The 21,543-nt window shown below is 50.0% G+C and overlaps 1 long non-coding RNA gene across 1 annotated transcript; it reads right to left on the bottom strand.

Annotated features, from left to right (window-relative positions):
- Window positions 1–1,703: 1,703 nt before the first annotated feature.
- On the bottom strand, window positions 1,704–18,702 carry LOC144582331 (uncharacterized). The gene is made up of 4 exons (XR_013534806.1): window positions 18,624–18,702; window positions 8,542–8,777; window positions 4,416–4,589; window positions 1,704–2,225 (listed from the first exon to the last, which is right to left on the bottom strand). It is a non-coding gene; the product is annotated as an uncharacterized LOC144582331 (long non-coding RNA).
- Window positions 18,703–21,543: the final 2,841 nt, after the last annotated feature.

Genomic DNA, 21,543 nt, shown 5'->3' on the forward strand with positions numbered 1-21,543 from the left:
TGTAAAGTCCTCTCTAAGGCCTGTCAGGTCTTACATGCTCTGTGCTTCACTCCCCCTCAGACCTCACCTCCTACCACTGTGTTCTTCCTTTCTCTTGATGCAAGCACTCTGACCTCATTACCCTTTCTTGATGTGCTAAATGGGCTCTTGCCTCCAGGTTTCTCATTGCTACCTGACATTATATTACACATTTATTTACGCATTTATTGGTTGCCTTTCTTCCTTAGCCTAGAATGCAAGCTTCTATGAGACACAGGACATCTTTTTTTTTTTTTTTTTTTGAGACAGAGTCTGGTTCTGTTGCCCAGGCTGGAGTGCAGCGGTGCCATCTCAGCTCACTGCAACCTCTGCCTCCCTGGTTCAATAAATTCTCCTGTCTCAGCCTCCCCAGTAGCTGGGACTACAGGTAGGCACCACTATGCCCAGCTAATTTTTGTATTTTTAGTAGAGACAAGGGTTCACTATGTCAACCAGTCTGGTCGCGCACTCCTGACCTCAGGTGATCCACCCACCTCAGCCTCCCAAAGTGCTGGGATCACAGGTGTGAGCCACAGCTGAAGTTATGACTTTTCTCTGCTTGGTTGCCCACTGAGGTCCAGGGTTTACAACAATGCCTGACACATAGTAGCTCTCAGTCAATCTTTGTGAGATAAATGAAACCTCTCTACCCCATGGAAGGGAACTGAGGCCTGGAGATGGGGCAGGGACTTGCCCAGTGTCACATGGCAACCAAACCTGACCTGGATCCAGGGCTCTCTCTTCCCAGATGCCCCGTGCACACCTGTATCCCCCAGAAGCCCCCTTCTTTTGGTTCCCACTGAGCAACAGTGGCTCCTCCTCTCTGTCACTCAGGCAGGCCAATGACCCTCAGCTCTTCCAGTTGTTTCTGTCAAATCAAATTTACAATAAACTTTGTTTGAACTTTTGTCTAAGTGATAATTATACAGAGTATAACATACAGCCAGCTGTATTTAATTAAAGCTGTAATTTCACTAAGGGTTTCTGGAAGCAGAGTAAACCGCAAGAGTTGTACCACCCATAACCCTGTGTGGGGGCTGCACCCACACGGGAGCAGGGTGACTAAAACAGAGGCCCCAGAAGCCAGAGGTCGTCAACAGGGTCCAGCTGTTAGAATCTGGGGCACGCCTATCTTGGGGCCATGCAGAGAGGGTGGGACTGGGGTGGCCTCAGGCCAAAGACTCAGTCTGGAACCTCTCAGAACATGTACATGGGTTTCTTCTGAACTTTGTTGGCTCACAAGAAAGCAGTTTCTTTCAAGGCACTGGAATACAGGGCTAAGGAGCCGAGAGGATGCCAAACAGGAGCAAGGAAGATGGCTTGGAGGGGGCCCTGCAGATGAGAGGCCCAGGGCATGGGATAAGGGAAAGGAATGGTGCCAGCCCAGTGGTGGGCAGGCCAGGCACAGACTTATGGTCAGCAAAATTATGCTTCGAGTTTATCATACACCTGGTACTGTGCCAGGCACTGACGTTAAGGACATATGGGACTTTGCTCTACTGAGTTTGGTCGCATGCGGAGACAGCCTTATATACTAACCACAACAGGCATTTCCTAAGAGACGAGTGGGTAGCCTAGTGACTAAGAGCTCCTCCCTGAGACCTGAGTATTCAGGTTCAAGTCCTGCCTCTCCCCTTCCCAGTTAGGTGTGGTATCTTACTTCTTTCTTTCTCACTTTTATCATCTGTAAAATGGGGCAACAGTAGCCACCTCAAAGTGTTATTAAGAGAATTAAATAAGTAGGTCTGTGTGAAGGGCTTAAACAACAGTGCTTAACCTGTAGTGGCGGTTGGTAAATGTCAGCCATTATCATTGGTTGTGTCCAGGAGCCCACGAAGAGGAGTCATCTTTTTGACCTGGAAATAGGATAGCCAACCATCCCAGCTTCCCGTGCTGAGCTTCAGACTTTCAATATTAAAACCAGGGCAGTCACAGGAAAAGCAGGACAATTGTTCACCCTGCCTGGAAGTTAGAACTGAGTCTCAGAGAAAAGGGATGCCCAAGCTAGGCACACACTAAGGAGGATGAGGACTTAGCTCTGCAGAAGGGGAATCACTCGTGGGAAAGTACAGAACCAGGGATTCAGGCCCGAATCAGTTATGAACTCCCTGCGTGATCCTGGGCTAGTCACGCTCCTTCCCTGAGACTCAGTTGTCCCATCTGTCATCTCATTGGAGACTGACTGCTCTCTGAGGCTCCCTGCAGGTCTGCAACAAAAGGAAATAGAGTCTCAGGAAGGGCCTGGTGGGAGGGCCTGGGGATGGCCCCACCGGTCCGCAGCATGTGCCCCTGCACACACACACACACACACACACACAAACACACGAATACACACAAACACACTCACAATGGTAGGCAAGGGAGAGGGGTCAGCCACAGAGGATAAAGCAGACACTTGCCCACATATACAATCCCCTCTTTGGAACCTACCCTGGGCTAGTTCATTAGGGTTAACCAGAGAGAGTTGGGTTGGTTTCATTGTCAAAAGAGGCTTGCTGCTGGGGTGGGGGTTGAGCAAGCCCTCTGAAGAGATGCAGAAATATTCCTGGGTAAAAAACATCCCCTTTTCAGTGTCGAAGTTAATGTTCCCGGCCTCAGGGAAAATCTGGCTTCTTATCAGCCAGTGCTCTCCCTAGAAGGAGAACTGCTTGGGCTCCTCTTGCCATCAGAGAGTGTGAGTGTGGGTGGTTTGGCGATCAGAAGGCCAAGACTATTTTGAGAGGCTGAGCCCCCTTGAGATCCACCCCCATAGCATCTCCTGGACAGCCCAAATGCAGGGCAGACCGCCCGAGTGTCAAGCTGCCTGGAAGCTCTGTCTCTCCCTCCTGCCTTTTCCACAGATGCTTATTCGTTCTGCCCTCTCTCCTCTTTCCATTGCTGTCTCCCTTCTCCCTCTTTTTTCCCAGAGTGTTCTTTCACCTGTCTGCCCTGCCCCTCAGCATGTGGTTGCCTCTGTGCCTGGGTGTGCGTCCATCTGTCCTGCTGGAGCAGGAACAAGAGGCAGGAAGCCTCACACACTTATGTCCGCCACCTCAGGCACCCCCGGGCGCCTCTCCACAAGCAGGCGTGGGTGGGCAGAGGGCCGCGTGCTCAGGCCCTGGGATGCTGCCTGCACCCCTGCTTCAGCACCGGGCCCCAAACCCGCTGGCGTGTGCTGGCGGCACAACACAGTGACTCTGACAGGCCGCTGGTTTAAATATAGAGTTGCGTATGCAAGCTGGGGCTAATTTTAGCAGGAATGTGCTGGAAACTTTCTGAGGGCTCTGTTCTCTAGCTGTCTCCCTTGTGCTCATAGCTTGGGGCTGGAAGTAAACCTGCTAGTCCCCCCACCCCCCCATCCCGCCCTGCCCACCTCCCACCATTCCTCACCTTCCCTCTTCTCCCTCCCAGTCACCCAGATGCTGGCCCTAGCCTTGTCTTCACAGGAGCCAGCCGCCTGAGTTTCTAAGTCCCCAGCTCTCCTCCCTCCTGTCTTCCACACCCACCCCTACCTACCCCAGTCTCTTCTGCAAAGCCAAGGTCAGCCTGCCCTGGGGAAAAGGATCAATCAAGCAAATCTTCCTTCCTCTGATTCCACCTCAGTGACACGTCCTATCAGGGGAACACACCTGTCTGCCTCACATGTTGACATGATCCACCATTCACCAAGCAGCCCTTAGGGTTGAGGACCCAGCTCTGCAGAGGGAGATCATACATGGAAAAGTATGGAACCAGGGCAACAACCTTGGGGTAGGTCTGAGTCATGTCCCCACTAGATAGACCAGGCCACTGAGGCCCACGAGAGTTCAAGGACTTGCCTCAGGTCATTTCACACCACACCACTGGTCAGCAAATACATTATGGAGTACATTTGTCTCTTAAATGAGAGCCCTGGAAGGAGAATCTTCATTAGCACAAAGGAGAGACTATAATGGTGGAACTCCAACTAGGGATTCCGGATTAGCCCAGCTGGTTGAGAGAGGGATGGAGAAGCTCCTGCCTCTCTCTCACCCTTCCTGGGTCCCACTGCCCCATGCAAGGGCTTCAGGCAATAGGCCATGCTTCTGCACAACTGAACTCTTTTATTATTTTTTTTCCGAGATGGAGTTTTGCTCTTGTTGCCCAGGCTGGAGTGCAGTGGTGCTATCTCCACTCACTGCAACCTCCACCTCCCAGGTTCAAGCAATTCTCCTGTCCCAGCCTCCTAAGTAGCTGGGATTACACACGCCCACCAACATGCCTGCTAACTTTTGTATTTTTAGTAGAGACAGGGTTTTGCCATGTTAGGCAGGCTAGTCTCGAACTCCTGACCTCAGGTGCTCCCCCCCATCTCAGCCTTCCAAAGTGCTAGGATTACAGGCGTTGAGCCACTATGCCCAGCCTTGCACTACCAAACTGCATGTGTTTATCCTACTTACCCATTCCAGTAGCATTTATGAAGCACCTACTGTGTGTGGCAGGCATCTGGTTACAAAGAATGAGGCAAAGGGCAGGGCTCAGCTCTGAGGGGCCTCCTGGGTTAGTCGGTGACAGGCACGGGCCCAGAGTAAACAATTAGCTGAATTCTCATTGGTGAGGATGAAAACAGGAGACTGAGGAAGAGAGGAGAGAAAAAGTTGACACCGGGAAAGGGCTGCACTCCCCTCCCCAAAACTCCAGAAGGCATCAACTCTTCCTCCCCAGGCTTCTCTGACTGTTCTCTACAGCAGCTCCAGAAAAATGCCCTGTCTCCCCACGGGGTTGTGGAACGGCGCTGTGTGGTTGTTGTGCTTGAGTGTGAGGACATTTCCCTGTAATGAGGATGAGAATAGTAACGAGGAGGGTGACACACTAGTTAGAGAGCAACAGATCTCTGGGGGGGTGCCTGCCCACCCCACTGAGGGAATGCCAGCTGCTGGGGACCCTGACAGAAGCTGCAGGAGCCAGTCCAGCAGGTACCGGGCAAATGTCCAACTCCAGCCGCTGTCCCCAGCCCGTCCCACTCAGAAGAGAGTGGCTTAGACTGGGGCCTGCAGGCTTTCAGCTCATATCTTGGCCTTGGGGTGTGGGAAGAAGGGACCCTGGGAAAGCGTGAAGGATGCATTTTAAATGACAGCCTCCTCACATTCCCTTTTCCTCCTCCATTTTTCTCCAGAGCACTAAGCTCCCTCTAATGTACAAAGTAATTCGCTTATTCGTTTTCTTACATCTGTCCCCTGCTGAAATGAAATCTGTATAGTGGCCCCCTGCCATTCCTCCAACAGGGCCTAGCCCAGAGTAGGTGTTCAGGAAAGACTTGAGCATGAACAAATACATTTCAGCTTTGCTGTGCTGTGTGGACTCTTGTGACCCATGGGGCTGGAGCCGGGTTCTCATGTGGCTGAAGTCTGTGTCTGTGCCTATGTGTGGAGGGATGTCTGTGAGGTATGTGTGTGTGAGATGTATGTGTGTGTAAAGGGTATGTGTGAGTTGTACGAGATATCTGTGAGGTCTGTGTGTGAGGTGTGTACATATTTGTGATGGGTATGTGCGTAAGATGTGTCTGTGTGTCTGTGAGGCATGTGTGTGAGGTGTGTCTGTGTAAGGTGTGTGTGAAATGTGTTTGTGAGGTGTGTGTCTGAGGTATGCGTGTCCGTGAACTGTGTGTGCATCTGTGAGCTGTGTGTATATAAAGTGTGTGTCTATGAGATACGTGTATCCATGAGGTGTGTGTGTCTGTGAGCTGTGTGTATGAGATATATGTGAGGTGTGGGTCTATAAAGTGTCTATGAGGTCTGTGTGTCTGTGAACTGTGTGTGCATCTGTGAGCTGTGTGTGTAAGCTGTGTGTCTATAAGGTATGTGTGTCTGTGAGGTTTGTGTGCTTCTGCAGTGTGCAAGAATCTGTATCTGTGAGTTGTATGTATGCACTTGTGTATGTGTGTGTGTGTGTGTGTGCGCGCACGCTTTCAATCTGGTCGGTGGCTCCCTTCACACACTTCAGCTGCTGAGTCTCAGGGGTGAGCGCACTGGTGAGCTGGAGTAGGGTGCAGGTGTACGTCTGCCTGCCTGGGCAGGAGTGCCCTGCTTCCAGCTTGAAGATCTCCCGCTGATGTCCTCGCCCACAACAGGTCTCTGGGGCAGACTCCTCCGCTAGGGCCATGCCCACATCAAATCATGCCCATCTCAGTGCCGGGGTCACTGCTGTCCACAGGAATGGGTACCACACTGGCGTGGCATTCCTAAGTGGGTTTCCATGCGCTCCTGGTGGAAAAACCAAGGCTTATGGAAAGTACTAAGAACAGCCTGCTATGTATCAGGATTGTTCCAAGGGCCTCACAATTCTGACAACTCTGTGGGGTGGGTGTCATTGGTACATATGAGGACACAGAGGCACTAAGGGAAGCAGTAACTTGTCCAAGGTCACCCAACTAGTTAGTAAGACATGGACACCCAGCTCCCAAAGTCACCTGCACGCTCACTCTTTATGCCTCAAGTCCTCCTCTCCCTGCCGCCAGAGGACTTCACCCAGATGAGACAGTGGGGTGGGGCCCCCTTCTTCACCCCAGATCCACCACCTCCCTTTGCAAGAGAAGGAACAACAAGAGCATGAAGGAGCTGTCTGCTGAGGGGCTTGCGTGCAGGTTCATTACCCCAGCCTTACAGACCGCTGTCCTGCCCCTCATGTCAACTCCTCCACTAGCAGGTATGACTGTGTTCTCCCAAAAGGTGCCAAGTCCTAACCTTTGGTACTTGTGAATGTGACCTTATTTGGAAATAGGGTCTTTGAGATGTAATCCAGTTAGGATGAGGTCACACTGGATTGCAGTGGTCCCGAAATGCAGTAACTGATGCTCTTACAGCAAGAGGGAAATGTAGCCACAGACACACATAGCGAAAATGCTCTGTGGTGATGGCAGCAGAGATTGGAGTGAGGTGTCTTCAAGCCAAGGTACAGCAAGTATTGCAGCAGTCCAGAAGCTAGGAACAGAGGCATGGTCCCCCTCAGAGCCTACAGAAGGGACTGACCTTGCCGCAGCTTAATCTCAGACTTCTGTCCTCCAGAACCGTGAGCCAGTTGTGGAAGTTGTTAGAATGGAAATGTAATCACTAACATCAAACCTTAAGAAATTGGGGCCAGGGGGCCATGAAGAAGGGACCCTCATGCATATATGCCTATGATGGGAACTATGCAAGGAGTTCCTCAGAACTGCAGCATTCCAGATAAGCCACATATCCCAGATCACAATCCCCTGCTATTCCCAAATAAACCCTCTGCTTTGGAGAGTTGGTCTCCCTGTTACTCATTTTAGTTGACACAATACATTTCTGTTGCTTTAAGACACCAAGACTGTGTGCCCTTACAGCCGTCTTAGAAAACCAATACCTCCCTCCCAGGGCAGAAGGAACACACACACACACACACACACACACACACACACACACACACACACACGAGTAGACAATGACTTAGACTCACACTGACCAGACCACACAAGTCTGTGCTGAGCAGGTGCCCCCTGGCTCCTACGCAAGGTACTCCCGCTCAGTTACCCCAGCCCAGCAGGGCACACACTTCGTGCACATCACCTGACAGCCTCTCTCCTCTGGGCCCACCAAGAACTCTCAATGGAAGCCTCCTGAAGACAGAAACTCTCCAAACTCCATCTTCTGGGGACTTCCTCCCTGGACCCTCCTGTTCACTTCCAAGCTCACAGTCTCCTGGTCTGCCTCCCTCCCTCCTCCCTTTCTTTCTGCCTTCCTTCCTTCCCTCCTTCCTTCCATCTCCCTCTGCCTCTTTTTCTTTCCCCTTGGGTAAACACAGCCCTGTGGCGAGGCCCTGCCATGTTCCCTGAGAGCTGCACATTGCCACCTGTTGCTATGGAGAAGCCTCTTTATCGCAAACACTGGGTAAACAGCTGCTGCTGGGAGCCCCTTTCTGCCGGGCAGGGGTTTATTTGGAGAAAGTCAATAAGGAAAAATAAACATTCCTGGCCCTGTGTATATACAGCCTTGGGACCTGCAGTGCTCTGCAGCATCTCAGACCTGCCAGCTCCCCAGAGGTTTGGGCAGGCTGAGCCCCACCCCTCCCTCTGATCCCAGCATCTTCCAGTTAAAGCAGGAGTGTGTGGGCTGAGGCAGCAATCTCACTCTGGACTCAGCCAGGTCACCCTGCAGGCTGCACCTAGGCTGGGCCCAGGTTTTCAGGCTCAGACCTCCATATTCCACTTCTAGGAAAGGGTCTGCTGAAACAGCTGCCCGCCCACCTGCCCGCCCAGCCGCCCTGCCTTCTGTCTTCTAGGGCAGTCCACTCTGTCTGTGCTTCCACAGGCACTGGGGCTCCTGGGGAGAACCATAGCCAATTTGGCTTGATTAAAATTCTCTCTTCTTTAGCAGCTGAGTTTCAGTTGAATTCAATGTGTTAAGTGTTTAGTAATTCAGCAACACACTCAGTCAGCACAATTATTTAACAACTGTGACTATGTTGAGGAATCGTGCTAGGCTGTGCTAGCTTCTGTCCTCATGGTGCTTACAGTCTGGTGGGGAAGACAGCCAGCCATAATGATGCAGTTAGTTCAATACTTACAGGCGTGGGAACTGCAGGGCAGGAGTACAGGATACTCTGAGAGTGTATAAGAGCACTTTACATCTCGCTAATATCTATTACGTGCATTAGCTCAGTTAATCCTCAGAATGAGCCTGGGCATGGCATGGTGGCATGTGACTGTACCCCCAGCTACTCTGGAGGCTGAGGCAGGAGAATCACTTGAACCTGGGAGGTAGAGGTTACAGCGAGCCAAGATCGCGCCATTGCACTCCAGCCTGGGTGACAGAGAAAGAGTGTCAAACAAACAAACAAAAGCAGTAAAAATAAAAATTAAAAAAACCTTATGTTCCCATTTCACAGATGGGGATGTAACTGAAAGTTAATTAGGTACTAAGTGGGAGACTCAAGATTTAAATCCAAGATTGCCTAAGACAAAAGTCCTAGGCCCTAAACCACTGTGCAATCCTGTCAGATCCTCAACAGAAACACCACAGTCCCTGCCGTCAAGAAGTTCACAAAAAATGCCCTAATGAAATGTTTCATGACAGGTAGGGGCAAGCAACGGCAGGAGTGGCTGCTGAGGGATGCTGTGGTCACTCAGAGGACATCTGTGTGACACAAAGGAATGGGAGCTAGAGAAAGGGATTGGGTGGGGCCTTGAAGGGAAGGGTCTCTCAGGCTCGGAATGGGGGTCAGCCTGGCTGGGAGTCGGGTTCCACTGGGGAGCAGTGGTTTGGAGAAGGGGGAAGAGGCCTTGCTTCATAACCCCTGTGCCTCTTAGAAACCCACCTCTGTCCACACTTGCCCTGCTTTGTACAGAGGCCTCATCCTCTCCCCTGGGTGCCTACACAGCCTCCTTCCTGGTCTTCCTGTCTCCAGCTTTGTTCAGCTCTAACCCACACCCCACAGGATCTTCCAGAAACACAAATATAATCATGTCACTGCCCCCCCCTGCCTTTTCTGTACAAAAATGTCACATTGGCCTTGGCCTCATCCTCTTCCTCTTTTCCACTGGTATTTTATGCACCAGGCATGTGGAACTAAAGTTTCCCAAATGCATGAGGCCCTTCCATGTCTCTGCGCTTTGCGCTTACTCTGCCCTCTGCTTGGAAATCCTTCCTGAAGGGTCTCATTCATTCGAGCACCTTGACACTGTTCTGAGCCCTGCAAATGAAACAAACAAAGATCCTAGTCCTCCTGGAGTTTTATATCATGGTGAAGGATAGCGACTAACACCAAACAAAGAAGTCAGCCCTCATATTCACATCTGCATTGTGGATTCAACCAAATATAGACTGAAAATGTAGTTACGCTTCCGATGGTTTCATCTGTACTGAACACATAAAGACGTTTTTCTTGTCATTATTCCCTAAACAATACAACAATTCACATAGCTTTTATATTTTATTAATACAATATAAAAGCTATGTGAATTAGTAATCATAAATAATCTAATCATATATCATAAATAATCTAGAGATGATTTTAAAGTATATGGGAGTATGTGCACAGGTTCTATAGAAACACGATGGCACTTTATGTAATGAACATGAGTGTCCATGGATTTTGGTATCAGTGAGGAGTGCTGAAACAAATGCCCCATGGATGAGCTGCCGGGCTGTGGAGGAAACTGCAGCAGGGAAGGCGGGATGAGTAGGGCCTTGAGGCCATTGCGATAATCCTGAGTGAAATAGGGAACCATTAGAGGACGTTAAGCAGAGAATGACAAGATCTCTCCTAGGTTTTAGGAGGATCCTCTGGCTGTCACATGTGGATAGACTAAAGGGGGACAGATGGGGGCAAGGAGACTAGCAGGTCACATCCTACTTGTCCTTCAAAGCTCAAGAATGGGCCAGGCGTGGTAGCTCACACCTGTAATCCCAGCACATTGAAGGAGGCGGGTGGATCACCTGAGGTCAGGAGTTAGAGGCCAGACTGGCCAACATAGCGAAACCCCGTCTCTACTAAAAATACAAAAATTAGCCGGGGGGGATGGAGGACACCTATAATCCTAGCTACTCAGGAGGCTGAGGCAGAAGAACCCGGGAGGTAGAGGTTGCAGTGAGCAGAGATTGTGCCATTGCACTCCAGCCTGGGTGACAGAGCAAGACTGTCTCAAGAAAAAAAGAAAAAAAAAAAGCTAAAGAATGATCCCCTGTCTGAGTGAGGGTGCTCCGCCCTGGTCCCTGGATCACCGTTTGCTTACTTACAGACAACCCTAGCCACACCCTTCCATGACCATTTTCATCTCCTCCCTCTCTGCGCTGTGATCTCTGTTACCCTGGCCCAGAACCTGCCCACTGAGAGAATGCATTACAAATGACTGTCTATGTTACCCACAGGTCCTCTCTGCATTCCCAAATCTGTGGGAAAACAGTACAGCTAGCTCATTTGAAAAAACGGGAAAGTGAGCATTGATAAAGCTCAGTTTCACTGATCTGAAACAGGTGATTAGATTTCCCACTTCCCCACAGCCAGGATCTCTGTTCCAGTGTCCACATTCTCCAGCCCCAGCCACCTGGGAGAGTCCTGGAGGTCGCCACATATAAGAAGGTGCGTCCTTCACTGGTTTCTGTTCTCATTAAGGGCAGTCCCTGCTGGCCTCCAGGCCTGGCATTGCCTCCCACTCTGACTCCTTCTCACCTGCCCATCTCCCCCCCAGTGTTCTGAGGCGGACAGGAGCCCCGCAGAGCAGCGATCCACATATCAGGAGCAAGAGAATTAACATCCCCAGGCTGTAATTATACCTTCGGCTGGTGACACCCAAGGAAGCGTCTTTTATAAAAGCAGGTAAATTGAAGGCTTATGGGACTGTGGGGAATGGGTGTATTTTTAGCTCACTCCCCTCACCACCCTTGATTGCCAGAAGGCTGGTAATTGCTCTGGCAGTAGTGGTTGAAACCAAAGGGAAGGTCTCAGAGTGGGGTCAAGGGGTCATTGATAAGGAGATCCAGGAGGCACTGAGAACCTTGCTAAGCCAAGTGAGAATCTGGGAAGGGAGGCTGGGGAAATGCTCTGATGGGGAATTATGGGGAAAAGTCATTAGTAAGCAGGTGGAGAGTACATTTAAAAAATGTACTCTATTATATATATAGCAATAGTAATAATAGTAACAATAACAATAATAGCAGTGATAGCTGACCCTCACATCATACTTGTTAAGTGCTAGGCAGTGTTCTGAATACTTTTTGTAAATTAACCCATTGATCCTGGCAACAGTCATGTGAAAGCACAGCTAGTACCCCCATTTTGCAGAGGAGAAAACCAAGGCACACACAATTTAAGTGTAATTTTGAGTTAGACCTTGAAGTTACATATGTGCATCTCTACACACACAAGTTTGCTGATTTTAGTGGGTGAATGAATGAATTCTCTCACTTCGTATTCACCAGATATTTACAAAAAGGCCTGAAGCTTAGCCAATCAAAAAGCTCTGAACACTTAGGAAGTCCCTCCCTTTTAAGGTGGGGTCTGATCCCACTTCCTGTTCCTATCTTAAGATCTTGACATCCCACTGGTGCAAAGTCAACCGTCTTGGTTAGTGGGCAGCCCCATCGTGTTCTTAAGCACAGAACACTGAAGCAAGAGGCTGTGATGAGCTGCTTTAGGAGCTGACAGCAGGAGCTCTGGAGCTTGCAGAATCTTCTGGCCATTTAGGGAACTAGTTGGAATAGTGGATCTGCTGATATCAGATAAAATGTTGGGGGAGAGGAGAAGAAGGAGGGAATAGGCTCTCCCTAGATGTTGCCCAGTGGTAGTTGCTGTCTAGGGACACCCCTTCTTCAAGCAAGGACATCAGCATAGAAAAGGCACCAGAGAGGGAGAGGCAGGGAGAAGATGTGATTTTTAATGCAAGCCTCGGTAATCAGCTATTTGTGATGGAATTTTATCTGTCCTGGTCTCTAAGGGATGAGAAGCGGGAGTGAGGGAAGAGGGGTCAGAAATTAGTATGCAGAAATATCTGATCAGCCAAAGTAATTTTCTTTAATAATCGTATTCATACTGCCTGCTCTCTGCTCACTAGAAGAATTAAGTATTTAATAGTAATATATTTCATCTGGCAGTGGTTCCATTTCGTTAGGAACTGTGATGCCTCGTTGGGGTATGTGGTGGGTGGAGGTCTGTGTGGGGGACAGGTAGGAGGTGGCAAAGCAAAAAGAAATAGATAAGCGAGCAGGAGGGAAATGGGCATGGGAGGGCAGAAAAGGAACTAGAGAAAAGCCATGTGCCAGGGTGAGCCCAACACCCCTCTGAGATGCCACTCAAGTGCATTCATTGCCTGAGCCAGGCTGTGAACTCTATCCTCTGGCCTTAGTCGATATGCCCCAAAGCGCCCTACTTCTGACCCAATTCCTCAAGCTTCATCCCCAACCTCCAAAGATATGTTCTCTTTTCTAAACGCTGGTCTTCCAGTCCTGAGACCCTCTCCCAAAGACTCTAGAGCTGGGTGGCTAGCCCTTCTGCGGTAGCATGACACAGTGAACTGTGGACCATGCTTTAAACCCCATATCTAAGCTGCTGGAGCTCTATGGGCAGATTCCTGGGGCTGCTTCCATGTATTTCCCAGGCCAGAGGTGAGCACGCAATTCCTGGCTCATGCCGGAGTCGGGTGGATCCACACTTGCACTGACTGGCGAAGCTGACAGCTGCCTGTCTGCCCCAGGGCTTCAGAAGCAGTGTGCTTTAGCTATGACATGACTTAAAAGGCAGGCCCAGCGCATGCCAAGGATGTAGCTGACCGCACTGGGCACCCAGGTATCCAGCCTCCACTGGAGGCACTTGGAGAGGTTATTTGCCTTCTCTGCCAGGCTCCCTGAGCTCAGGTGACTCCATGGAAAATATCAGCAAGAAAGGTGCAACCACATTTGCCAATGAGATGGATGGAGACAAAGAGAGTGAGGGCTTAGCTGCAGATAGCAGAGTTCAGCTTCTTGCCACTCTTTTAAAAGCAAACTCCACCAACTGATGCACAGTGAGGCTGGCATTTCCAGGCGCCTGACAGGCCAGAATTAAACACCTGTCCATTAAACTGACAGCCCCAGGAAGGAAAGAGAGGGAGGGAGAAGGTAGAGGGGGAGAGCTAGAAACCCAACAGCAGGCTGGCTCCTTCCTTGCAGGAAGCATTGTGCTTGCCCAAGAGAGAGACCAGGATGAGAGCAGGCAGCAACTCTGGGTCCCTGCTCTCTGGTTTCTGAGGGAGTGTGTAGGCAGGCCCACGACAAACTAATACTCAAACCTAGATGTTAGGGATAGAGAAGGAGGCTGGATCAAGGAGAAGCCGGGAGGCTTACCATCATTTGCTCAAAGCTCCAGCTCAAAGGCTAGTTGCACCCTGACAGCCTCCTTACTCTCCCCCTCCTCACCCACAGACAATCGATCTTTTGTTGTTGTTGTTGTTGAGACAGAGTCTCACTCTGTTGCCCAGGCTGGAGTGCAGTGGCACAATCTCAGCTCATTGCAACCTCCACCTCCTGGGTTCAAGTGATCCTCCTGCCTCAGCCTCCTGAGTAGCTGGGATTACAGGCACCCACCACCATGCCAGGCTAATTTTTGTATTTTTAGTAGAGACAGGGTTTCACCACGTTGGTCAGGCTGGTCTCGAACTCCTGACCTCAATACACATGATCTTGACTGCTCTGAACACTTCAGGCATGTGCCAGGAACTAGACAACCCATCCCGTGCTTCCCTGAGACACCTCTTGGGCTGTTGTTAAATGTTGGAATGGGTCAGTCCTCGTTCCCTAACTCAAATGTAAGCTCCCAGGGAGAAGGAAGCTTGTCTTCTACTTCATAGATGCTCCCCTACAGTGTTCAGTGCATCCTAGTGGGTCAGGCCAGAGGGGGCTGATAGATGGATGGGAAGCATGGATGAATAAATGGATGAGTAGATAGACGGACGATAGTTGGCTGCAACATTGATCACTAGGTGTTATATACCACTGTGCCAAGGCTGGTTGTTAAAGTTAATAAGTAGTCATTGCCCCTAGCCAGGCAAGACCAACCTCCCACCCTCTTAACCCTGGGACCTGCTGGACCTCATACCATTCAGCAAGTAAACATTACACCCCGCCCAGCAGGGGGCCTCAGGCCCCGCTCCATTGCTATGACCAGCGTCCATTCTTACTGGTCAGTATTCGAACTTATTATTTTAACCAACACTCCTGGGTGAGTAGATAAACAGAGGCCAGGACTGAATGTGAAATTAGATGATTTTAGGGAAGGAAGAACTGGAAGGAAGTAGGTAGGAACATCTGACAAGCCAACTCACTTGTCAGGTGGGTGGCTTTTTGTTTTTCACACTCACCATCACCTGGGGCTCTTTAGTTGAACTCTGAGCCTCAGTTTGCTCACCTCTCAAGTGGGACCAGTACTGCCCTGCCCACCTTAGAGGGTGGTTGTGCCCAGTTGGAATCTGTCCCTCGCTCCCCTGGGAATTGTTCTTCTCTGTGCATGTGCCTGTTTCTCTAATGGATGAGTTCTTTGCAAACAAGGATGCAGTATAAAACAGCTTTAGATCCCAGTGTGTGCTTGGAAAATGTTTGTTGAACGGTTGAATGCAGGAGTAATGAAGGAGTGAATGAAAGAAAGAGCAGGCTCTGAAGAGTATAGCAGGAGGGAGTGGGGTGTACGTAGGGGGAGTTGTTGTAAGATGGGTGGGAGGTGGAGAGGAGGGAGACCAGGGGATGCCGCTGCCCGGTATCAGTAGGAGTCTTCTTCCACCCTTGACCGACTCCTCATGTGCCTTACTTCTCTACCATGGTGATGACCAGGTTTCAGGAGCATTAGGCCAGCGTATGTCCTAGTGGGAGAGTGGGCCCCTGAAGGCAGATCCTGGTGATAGCGCCGCTTCATCCACCTTCCCAGGATGCAATGCTACAGTCTCTGGGAGCTCCAGGTATGAAACTCAGGGTTGTCCCACAAAAGGAGAGGGGAAGCACCAGAGGACAAGACGGAGCCAGGAAGGCTAGAGGAGGAGAAGACCAAGGCTGGAGGAGCTGAGGAGCACATCAACCTGGACTTCAAACCTTGCCCTCCCTCCCCTCACTCTAGTGGTACCATCAGCGCATTCCTTCTCAGATCCCCAACCAGGCTGGCTACCCCTTCCAGGCCTCTCTCTGGGCTCCCCTCCCTCTAATATCCAGGGCCCATTTTGGAAGGCCGGGGCTCTGCCTCCAAATCCTGCCCCACACTCTAGAATCATCCCTTGGTGATCTCAGCCTCCTCCTGGCTCAGTACATGTGATTCAGCACTTAATTCTTTCCTATGGAATAGGATTGGCCGTTTGCTTGTGTGCGTGTGTGCTGCACGTGACAGTGATCTACTATGTATTCATCACCCACCCATGGCCAGGGAAGTTACAGCTGGTCTCTCTAGCAAGGCCACTATTCTTTTTTTTCTTTCTTAGAAAGGGGGGTCTCAGCCAAGCGCAGTGGCTCACACCTGTAATCCCAACACTTAGGAAGGCCGAGGCAAGAGGATCACGAGGTCAGGAGATCAAGATCATCCTGTCCAACATGGTGAAACCCCGTTTCTACCAAAAATACAAAAAATTAGCTGGACGTGGTGGCACGCACCTGCAGTCCCAGCTACTTCGGAGGCTAAGGCAAGAGGATTGCTTGAACCCAGGAGGCGGAGGTTGCAGTGAGCCAACATGGCGCCACCGTACTTCAGCCTGGCAAGAGGGAGACTCCATCTAAAAAAAAAGAAAAGAAAGGGGGTCTCCCTCTTTCACCCAGGCTGGAATGCAGTGGCGCAATCATAGAATTATATGTCACTGTAGCCCCCAACTCTTTAGTTTAAGTGATCCTTCTGCCTCAGCTTCCCAAGTAGCTGGGACTACAGTGCCTCCACAGGCCAGAATTCTTTTGTTTAGGGCTTCCAACAAGAAGGAAGCTGCCACAAGTAGGGGCTGGGGAGTAGCTTGCTGGGCAAAGTATGTGAGTTGCTTACCCTGTGCTAGAAATCACATGGATGTGAGTGTGGAGTTTAAAGCCAGAACAAGGCAACCTGGGTTCAAATTTCAGCTCTGTCAGTTATCACTGTGTGACTTCGGACAAGTTACTTAACTTCTCTGGATCTCCCTCATTGGCCCTGCCCCCTTAAAAGGGTTAGTTATGTTGAGAATGTGAGAACAGGGCTGTGAAAGCACTTTATAAACTTAAGCGATTCGCAAATGCACAGGAGCATTGGGATTATTCTTGGTATCATGATGATCATCATTACTGCTTTAGGTGTAGCTGACAAAGCACGAAGGGGCAATGGCCAGATCTTATTAGGGTTCTGCTGTAGAACAGACTTCAAGGGAAGAAAAATTCTATTGCCATCTGTTTGTGTTACAGCAGATCCTTCTGGTGCTTCTCCACCCCACCCCCTCCTTGCCCCTGGGAACCCATTCTGAGCCCCTTCAGAATCCAGCATAGGCACCACTCTTCACATTCAGCCATCCACTGTCTCCAACTCTTCTCAGTACTCTCTGTCTACATCTCATCTCCTCAGCCAGACTGTACATTTCCCCAGACTGTACATTTCCTCAGACTGTACATTTCCTCAGGTTATGAATTTCCCCAAACTGTATATTTCCTCTGACTGTACATTTCCTCAGATTGTGCATTCCTCCAGACCATACATTTCCCTAGACTGTACATTTTCTGAAATTGTATATTTCTTCAGACTATACATTTCCTCCAACTGTACATTTTCCCAGACTGTACATGTCCCCAGACTGTACATTTCCTCAAACTGTATATTTCATCAGACTGTACATTTCCCCAGGCTGTACATTTCCTCAGACTGTGAATTTCCCCAGACTGTACATTTCCTGAGACTATACATTTCCTCAGACTGTACATTTCCCCAGGCTGTACATTTCCCTAGACTGTACATTTCCTCAGACTATACATTTCCTCAGACTGTACATTTCCTCAGACTGTATGTTTCCCCAGGCTGTACATTTCCCCAGACTGTACATTTCCTCAGACTGTACATTTTCCCCAGACTGTACATTTCCTCAGACTATACATTTCCTCAGACTGTACATTTCCCCAGGCTGTACATTTCCCTAGACTGTACATTTCCTCAGACTATACATTTCCCCAGACTGTACATTTCCCCAGACTGTACATTTCCCCAGACTGTACATTTCCTCAGACTATACATTTCCTCAGACTATACATTTCCTCAGACTGTACATTTCCCCAGACTGTACATTTCCCCAGACTATACATTTCCTCAGACTATACATTTCCTCAGACTGTACATTTCCCCAGGTTGTACATTTCCCTAGACTGTACATTTCCTCAGACTGTACATTTTCCCCAGACTGTACATTTCCTCAAACTGTATATTTCCTCAGACTATACATTTCCTTAAACTGTACATTTCCCCAGACTATACATTTCCTCAGACTATACATTTCCTTAAACTGTACATTTCCCCAGACTGTACATTTCCTCAGACTATACATTTCTTCAGACTGTACATTTTCCCAGACTGTACATTTCCTCAGACTATACATTTCCTCAGGCTATACATTTCTCCAGACTGTACATTTCCTCAGGTTGTACATTTCCCCAGACTATACATTTCCCAAGACTGTACATTTCCTCAGACTGTACATTTCTCTCTATAGCACTTAATACTGTGGGAGAACACAAAATTTGAACAAAAAAAAGGAGAAGAGAAAGGAGAAAGAGATGGGGATGGAGAGAGAGACAGAGGGAGGAGGAAAGAGGAAAAAAGGGAAGAAGGGAAGGAAGGAAGAGATGGAATGAGGAGAAAGGGAGGAGGGAAAGGAGAAGAAGATAGGGATAGAGGGAAGAAGGAAGGAAGGAGAGGAAGGGAGAATGAAGGAAAAGGGGGAAGGAAGGAAGATAAGAAGGGAGGAGAAAGGAGGGAGGGAGGAAGGGAAAGGCCAGCACTGGATTTTGATCCAACCTGGATCTACCCCCTCACAAATGTGAGTGTCCTTCACCAAGTGGCTCAACCTCTTGTTGCATAACAACCTCAAGCTGCTTCAGTCTCCCCATCTGCTAATGAACCTTCTGGTACCTTCTGCCAAGAGTGAGAGAACCAGAGACTCTCAGACCCCATTTCTAGCCACCCGCTTTCTCCACCAGACCTACCTACACAGGGAGGCATCCCCCTGATTTCAATTGCTGGACCCCTGGGCCCTCCAGGACCCTCCCCTCCCCAGTGGCCCCCACCCATCTCCTCACAGGGGCACCCAGCTCCAAGCCTGTGTTTGTGAGCTCACAAGGAACCAAGGGACATGGGCCTTTCTCTCTGCCGTAATGAAACCCTTTAATCATATTCAAATAGGTTACTGTTCAGGGGGAAAATAGAAATATGGATTTGATAGCAATAAATTTCCCTGGCTGGCTAAGCCCAGTTCTTAATTGTCCTGTCCCAGGGCTCCCACATTTCATTGTTCGTTAGGTGCTTAAGTCCCCACTCTCATTTTGTGGCGGTGACATTACCGTTGATGGCTCTAATACTCTCATAATTTGAAAGGGGATTTGCATGATAGAACGCAGAGTATTAAAGGAAAAAGAAAAAAGGGAGAGAAAAAATGGGGGGGCAAGATGGGAGGAGGAGCTCGGAAGCGAAGGGGGGCAGCGTGCGGGGGAGGGGGCAGATGAGGAACTCAATCCAGCTTTCACTTTAAAAAAGTCACTTTCTTCAAAGTCAAATCATTGTTTTCATTAAAGTGAAAAAAAAAGAAAGAAAGAAAAAAGCCGAGGCTGCACATTGGGCTGACTGGGCACTGGTCTTCTCCGTATTGTTCCTAATGGTTATTAATTATTATTATCCGGCTGTGCAGGGCTCTGTGGACGTGATGTCCCCAATGTCCTTGGGGTGGAGCTGGGAAGGGTGGCATCAGGGGAGGGGCTGACTCTAGATGGGGAGGTTTGCTCCTGGGCCACGAGAGGATGCAGATGCCCACCTGGTGGCAGGAGCCCAGCTCTAGGTAGGTGGAGGGGACAGGGGACACTTTCCTAGAAAGCAGGCCTCTGTGGGAGAAATAAGCCTCCTGGGTCCTGGCCAACTCTTCCTGGGCTTCCTAGAAGTTGCTTCTTTTAAAAGCCAGTGATTTAGGCATAATCAGCCTTGCTAGATACAAGACAGCCCAGGTCGCTGATGGTGTCTTCCAAGTCCCTTTTGCAAACTGGTTTCCTCACCTCCCCTTCTGCCCCAGCCCAGGACTGAGGAGGGCCTTACACGAGTTTGGTGGATTCCCAAAAGGGCTTCACTTCACTCTGTCACTGGGCACACTGGTTCAGTGAATGCTGTGGCCAAGCTGCCCTTTCCTCCTGGCTGGTTGGTGGGCGGAGTGGGGCAAGGGAGTGTCTCAAGGTCCCAGTCACATTTTGCCTCCTACTTAGCATCTTTTCAGGTAGTGCAAGAAGTTCTAGAAATCACAGCAGCCCTGGGTTTCTGGAGCTTGGGGGAGGGCCAATCCAGCTTTCTTTGAGCTGATGGATCTGTGTTCCAAGCAAGGCCACGCCAGGGGAGCTGTGAGTCTCCTCGGCCCTGGAGAGGATGTGTGGCTTGGCCTCTGTGGACAAGTGGCATAGAGGTGTGGGGAACACTGCAGAGAGCAGGGCATGGCATGCAGCATGTGTGTTCTGGGCTGTGACTAGGTGCAGAGTACCACGTGTCTTCAGGCTCCCACCACCGATGCAACCCCACCCTACCACTGGTGTGGCCACTTTCTAATCATCTCCCTATAGGCCCAGACCCTTGTACCATCTTCCCTGGGACAGGGCTGGGCCCCACAGACAGCAGTGGTCAGAGCCATTTTGTGTCTTCAGGATGTCCGCTGTCTCCCACCTGCACGGCACTCCTGCCAGGTTGATGCCCCTTCTGGCTGAGCCCTCACTGCCTCCACTTCCTGGGGACTCTCTTCTGGATTAGAATTTTAAAGCAAATAAGTTCCAGGATTGAAATAAAAGCTGTCTGTAGAGAGCCTCCTCACGTTCCTCCTTCTCCCTCTTTGGCGTGCTCCTGGAAGTGGGAATGGTGGAAAGGCGTGATCTCAGGCCCTCTGTAGCCTGTGTGCCCCCACGTGCCCCATGGCCCTCACAGTCAGTCCTTTTCTATCTGCTATCCTTCCTACTGTCCACTCCTCACTCTTGAGCTCAGCACCACCACCAGGACGCCCAGTTCCTAGGGCTTGGGTCTGGAATTGGCTTCCCCAGAGGGAGTTGCCATCGCCCAGCCCCCTGCAACTGCGGAAATCTAGATTATCACCCATTTAATGAGGCTGAAGTTGCAGGTTAAGGGAGAACTGAATAAAGTAAAAGTGGGAGATTACAGAGAAGGAACCTAGACCCACGCAGGAAAAAAATGGTCTTTCCTAGATGCTAAAACCCTAGGGGCCAACACAGTGCTTTCTTCTATAGGGATCCAGGTAGAGGGTGGACAGGTGGCAGCCGCGTCCTTATCTCTCCCTTCACACAAGGGTGGTAGACCCTGCCTCCTCCCCAACCCAGGAGTGATGGAAGGCCACAGACCCAGCCCCTCTGCTCCTGGCCTGACTGCTGGATTCATAATGTTTTATGAGCAGTCTTCAGAGGTGCCGTCTGAAGCCACAGGGAAACAAACTTGGTGGCCTCCCCACCACCCCACCCCAGAGACCCCCAAGGAGAAGCTGTCTCTAGGAAAGGGGATAGAGGGAAAGCAGAGAGACAAAGTGATTCTTAAATATTTTCCTTCTCTTCAGTCACTCAGGGAGGAGGGGGTGAGGGGTGAGGGAGGCTGGAAGGGGGGACAAAGGGGGCTTAATAGGCTCCGGTGACAGCACAGTGTCCACATTGGGAAAAGATTAATGACGAAAATTAATCGCCTGACCTTTCTTTCCAGGAGCTGGAGGTGAGGCGGGCCATTAAAGCCTCTTATGTTGTAATTAACGTTGGAGGGGAGAAGAGAGCTGCCTTCAGAATGGATGTGATCATTTAATTAGGCTTAGGCGTAGGTGCCACAACAGGTCCGGAGAAGTCATAATTTAACTACAGCTTTAAATTACACAGGCAGAGTGGGGAT

Source organism: Callithrix jacchus, chromosome 4 (assembly GCF_049354715.1).
Source record: "Callithrix jacchus isolate 240 chromosome 4, calJac240_pri, whole genome shotgun sequence".
Taxonomy (NCBI): domain Eukaryota; kingdom Metazoa; phylum Chordata; class Mammalia; order Primates; family Cebidae; genus Callithrix; species Callithrix jacchus.